Raw genomic sequence first — 5,941 nt, 5'->3', positions numbered from 1 at the left:
GATGGAAAAATTGGAAATGAATTAAAGGCACATAATAGAATAGTTATTATATATGCATAGGTTGTCTCCCAACTAGGCAGATCTGCAAGTATCCATGTGTAATGACTTCAAAGATGTATTAAATGAAAAAAAAAGCATGTTACAAATTAACAGGTACAGAATGATCCCTTTGTTTTATAACAACACAACTATTTCTATATGTAGACACATATTATTGCATAGAATAAAAAGTCTAGACCAGTGCTGGCCAGTAGAAATATATTGTAAGCCACATATGTAATTTTATATTTTCCAGTAGCCACACATGAAACAGTAAAAAGAAACAAGTTAAACTTAAATTAAAAAATATATTTTAGCCTGACCTGTGGTGGCGCAGTGGATAAAGTGCCAACCTGGAAACGCTGAGGTTGCCGGTTCAAAACCCTGGGCTGGCCTGGTCAAGGCACATATGCAAGTTGATGCTTTCTGCTCCTCCCCCCTTCTCTCTCTCTCTCTCTCTCTCTCTCTCTTTCTCCCCTCTCTATAATGAATAAATAAAATCTTTAAAAAAAAATATATATATATATATATATTTTATTTAACTCATATACAAAAACTTATTTCAACATGTAATCAATGTAAAAAGTTAATGAGTCCTGGCCGGTTGGCTCAGTGGTAGAGCGTCGGCCTGGCGTGCAGAAGTCCCAGGTTCAATTCCCGGCCAGGGTACACAGGAGAAGCGCCCATCTGCTTCTCCACCCCTCCCCCTCTCCTTCCTCTCTGTCTCTCTCTTCCCCTCCCACAGCCAAGGCTCCATTGGAGCAAAGTTGGCCCGGGTGCTGAGGATGGCTCTGTGGCCTCTGCCTCAGGCGCTAGAATGGCTCTGGTTGCAACAGAGCGATGCCCCAGATGGCCAGAGCATCACCCCCTGGTGGGTGTGCCGGGTGGATCCCAGTCGGGTGCATGTGGGAGTCTGTCTGACTGCCTCCCCATTTTCAACTTCAGAAAAATACAAAAAATACAAAAAAAAAAAAGTTAATGAGATTTTATTTTTTTAAAGTGAGAGGAGAGGAGATAGACTTTCACATGTGCGCAGACTGGGATCCACCAGGCAACCTGAGGCTGATGCTAGAACCAACAAAGTCACTGGCTGCAAGAGAGGAAGAGAGAGAGAAGAGAGAGAAGGAGGGGAAGAGAAGTAGGTGCTTGCTTCTTATGTGGGCCCAGACCGGGAATTGAACCTGGGGCGTCTATAGGCCAGGCCAATGCTCTATTTACTGAGCCAACTGGCCAGAACCAGTAATGAGATATTTTACATGTCTTTTCATACTAAATCTTTGAAATGCAGTCTGTATTTTACACTTGCAGCACAACTCAACTTGGGCCAGCTGTATTCAAGCACTCAATAGCCACATGTGGCCAGTGGCTATCAGACACTACAGGTATAAATGCATCAAAGTGGTTACTCTGGTGGGGAAGGAAGACAGAAAGATGCTTTATTTTTTCTTCATATTATTTTGTATTGTAAAATTAAAATGGTTTCATATATTACTTTATTAAAAATAAATAGCCTGCCTGACCAGGCGGTGGCGCAGTGGATAGAGCGTTGGACTGGGATGCAGAGGACCCAGGTTCGAGACCCCGAGTTCGCCAGCTCGAGCAGCGCGGGCTCATCTGGTTTGAGTGAAAAGCCCACCAGCCTGAACCCAAGGTCACTGGCTCCAGCAAGGGGTTACTTGGTCTGCTGAAGGCCCGCGGTCAAGGCACATATGAGAAAGCAATCAATGAACAACTAAAGTGTTGCAACGCACAATGAAAAACTAATGATTGATGCTTCTCATCTCTCTCTGTTCCTGTCTGTCTGTCCCTGTCTATCCCTCTATCTGACTCACTCTCTGTGTAAAAAACAAACCAAACCAAAACAAACAAAAAACATTAAAAAAAAAAACAACGAAAAAAAAAATAGCCTGACCTGTGGTGGCACAGTGGATAAAGCGTCAACCTGGAAATGCTGAAACCCTGGGCTTGCCTGGTCAAGGCACATATGGGAGTTGATGCTTCCAGCTCCACCTCCCTGTCTCTCTCTCCTCTCTCTCTCTCTCCTCTCTAAAAATGAATAAATAGAAATTAAATTTAAAAATAAATAAATAAATAAATAACACTGCCTGACCAGGCAGTGGTGCAGTAGATAGAGCATCGGGCTGGGATGCAGAGGACCCAGGTTTGAGACCCCGAGGTCACCAGCTTGAGCACGGGCTCATCTGGTTTGAGCAAAAGCTCACCAGGGGTGGACTGGAAGTACCATGTTCCCTACCACCCCCAGGCTGCTGGTATCATTGAGCGTTATAATGGACTCTTTTTTTTTTTTTTAATTTTTATTTATTTATTTATTCATTTTAGAGAGAAGAGGGAGAGACAGAGAGAGAGAAGGGGGGAGGAGCTGGAAGCATCAACTCCCATATGTGCCTTGACCAGGCAAGCCCAGGGTTTCAACCAGTGACCTCAGCATTTCCAGGTCGACTCTTTATCCACTGCGCCACCACAGGTCAGGCCTATAATGGACTCTTAAAGCAGGGACTGCGACAGGAGGGGGGCACCGGCTCTCTTACTGGATGGACACGCCGCTTATGGACAGTACTTCGGATTTTGAATGAGCGACCTTGACGGGGAAGCCCAGCTCCAGTAGAGGCCCTCCTGCATCGGACAGCTGCCCCTATTCAGTTGCAGATACGCACCAAGGACATTTTACTCAAGCCAGGTTTCGGACAGCAGGGCAACGTGCTCTTGCCTGCTCCAACAGCCCTTCTTAAAGGACAACGGCTTCAATGGACTTGGCCCTGGACTGTACAGGCCCCCCATCTGAGATGGGTGGCCTTGTTGGCACCATGGGGAAAGGGGTTAGAGGTGGACCTCCAGTTAACTCCTTGGGCAACCAGCACTTGGCCACCTAAGGTAGAAGTGTATTATCCCTTGAGTGCTCAAGGGGACAGCATTTTGAAGGGCACCTTTGTCATTTCTTTATGGCCAATAATGAGTTCCCCTATTTTACTACACATAGAACCAGCAGATGCTGGTGTATTGGCCAATAAGGTTTGGTATGCCCGCTCAGGGCGGCCTCTGGTGCCAGCTACGGTGCTGTCTGCAGACAAAACTCTGGCCTGTATTCTGCCAGAAGGAAAAGATTTGCCTCTCTTGGTGCCACTGACAGCTCTCTCATTTCGCCCATAGTTTTTGATCTGTTAATCCTATTGCTGTAGTTGGTACTATTTCTGTTTATGCAATGTATCCTACTCCTTGCACAGTGACCATCATGGAAGATGCCTGTGGTTTAGATTGTAAAGCGAGCAAAAGGGGTGGAATGTTGGTCAAATAAGTTTGTAAATATGATATATATGTTTGCTCGCTTGTGACTTATATTGGGTGTGGGGGACAGGCTATAAGCAGGCCAGGTCGTTGTAGCCTGAGGTTTGGTTTTGGGACTAAGCTTTTCCCCACACCCTTGACTGATTGTATGATCTGGGTGGTGCACTCTCATGAGGAATCCAATTATGCCTTGGATAAGTGACTTTGTATCGGAGACTTCCTTGTTTGTATATTGGATTAAGGGATTTTGGTTTTCTACACTATAAAGTGGGACAGACCAGGAGCTTGGACACACAGTTCCTGCTATCACAATTGCAGGGGCTTCCCTGATCCCTTGCCCTTCATGGGAAGAGAACTCTCCCCAGGGCTCCCGCCGGCTTCTCCGGGATCGGTTGCGTTACCGCACTGGACGCCTCGCGGCGCCCATCTCTGCCACTCCGGATTCGGGGATCTGAACTCGACTCCCTTTCCATCGGCTGAGGGCAACGGAGGCCATCGCCCGTCCCTTCGGAATGGCGCTCGCCCATCTCTCAGGACCGACTGACCTATGTTCAACTGCTGTTCACATGGAACCCTAGGTCACTGGCTTGAGCAAGGGGTTACTCAGTCTGCTGAAGGCCCGCAGTCAAGGCACATATGAGAAAGCAATCAATGAACAACTAAGGTGTTGCAACGAAAAACTGATGATTGATGCTTTTCATCTCTTTCCGTTCCTGTCTGTCCCTGTCTATCCCTCTCTCTGACTCTCTGTCTGTGTAAACAATAAATAAATAAATAAATAAATAACACCAGTCAGAATTATATTGCATTTTAGCAGGAATTAGCTGTAAACAGAGGCTAACAGACACCCAGAAAACTTGATCGAGGAAGTAAGATTTATCAATAGCTGGCAGAGTATGTGAGGATAGTAGTACCAAGAACACGAGCTCCCCGAAGTTAGATTTCTTACCTCTTATATACCTTTACAGCTTTAGCTTTCACATGACAATTGCCTGATTTCTTTGACTTATTTGTTTGCAGACCTACATGATTTTTGTGTCTCTTGGAGAGGACGGTTATGAGAGGAGGTTCAAACCATCTGTCCTTGACTATTCATATAATCTATTTTTGCTGGTGCTGCAAGTATATTTCAGAAAACTGATAATTAGAACCACAGCTGTGGTTTCCTACTTTTCAACTTTCTGTCAGCCCTTCCTCCTTCAGTCCGAAATGCTAAGGTCACTGGCTTGAGCATAAGATCACTGACATTGCAGGCCGCTCTCTCCTGCATTCTTCTGGTTTCTCCTCTCTTAGCATATTACTTCATATTTCATTTCTTTTTTTTTAACACAGAGAGAGAGGGATAGATAGGGACAGACAGACAGGAATGGAGAGAGATGAGAAGCATCAATCATTAGTTTTTCGTTGCAACACCTTAGTTGTTCATTGATTGCTTTCTCATATGTGCCTTGACTGTGGGCCTTCAGCAGACTGAGTAACCCTTGAGCCAGGGACTTTGGATCCAAGCTGGTGAGCTTTGCTCAAAGCAAATGAGCCTGTGCTCAAGCTGGCGACCTCGGGGTCTGGAACCTGGGTCCTTCCGCATCCCAGTCTGATGCTCTATCCACTGCGCCACCGCCTGGTCAGGCTCATTTCTTTCTTTCTTTCTTTTTTTTCCCAAAAGAATAGATTTTATTTGAAATTTGCAATTTAAATTACATAAAGACAGAAACAATCTCAGATAAAATTCCTATTAGATCAGGCTCATTTCTTAATGTTTCTATTAATCCTTTCTGGGTTTTAATATTGAACACACAGTAATAAGGAAAAGGGAAAAAGAGCTATCCAATTGTGAACCATTAAGTAATGATATTATTAAACTGATTCAACTGGATAAATGTTTTCTGAGCTTGAGCTATCTGTGAGGAGTTAGACTATGCACTATAGAAGAAAAAATGAATGAGACATCCTAAAAGATTTTTGGAGACAGCTTTTGGAACTCTTTTACAGCATCCATATATTCTCTTCATGTTGGATTTGCTTTCAAGTAATAGCCAAAAGCCCTCTAGTTGAGTGCAGTAAAAATCAAGCTAAATACTTATGGTTTTGTCTAAAACAAACTGACTCTAGAGTCAAAGGAAAGAATTTATTATTTAACTTGCAAACTGGGAGTTCCAAATTACTTCCAAAGACATTTATTGTCTGCAACAATTAAGTGGATAACGCAACAATTAAGGCAGCTTAAAATGGATACATTCTGGTTTTCTTTCTTTCTTTTTTTTCTTCTCTAAGTGACAGGAGAGGAGATAGAGACTCCCAAATGCACTGGACTGGGATCCCAGGCAGAGGCTCCACAGAGCCATCCTTGGAGCCGGGCAGAGGCACTCAAACCAAATGAGCTATGGCTGCAGGAGAGGAATAGAGAGGAAAGGGAGAGGGGGAGGGATGGAGAAGCAGATGGTCACTTCTCCTGTGTGCCCTGACCAGGAATCTAACCCAGGACATCCACATGACGGGGTGATGCTCTACTGCTAAGCCAACCAGCCAGGGCCCTGATTTTTTCTTTTTTTAAAAAAAGTTGTTGCATGCCTGACCAGGTGGTAGCACAGTGGGTAGAGCG

The sequence above is a fragment of the Saccopteryx leptura genome, chromosome 1 (assembly GCF_036850995.1).
Source record: "Saccopteryx leptura isolate mSacLep1 chromosome 1, mSacLep1_pri_phased_curated, whole genome shotgun sequence".
Taxonomy (NCBI): Eukaryota; Metazoa; Chordata; class Mammalia; order Chiroptera; family Emballonuridae; genus Saccopteryx; species Saccopteryx leptura.
The sequence above is the reverse complement of the archived record's forward strand: the minus strand, read 5'-3'. Positions refer to the sequence as shown.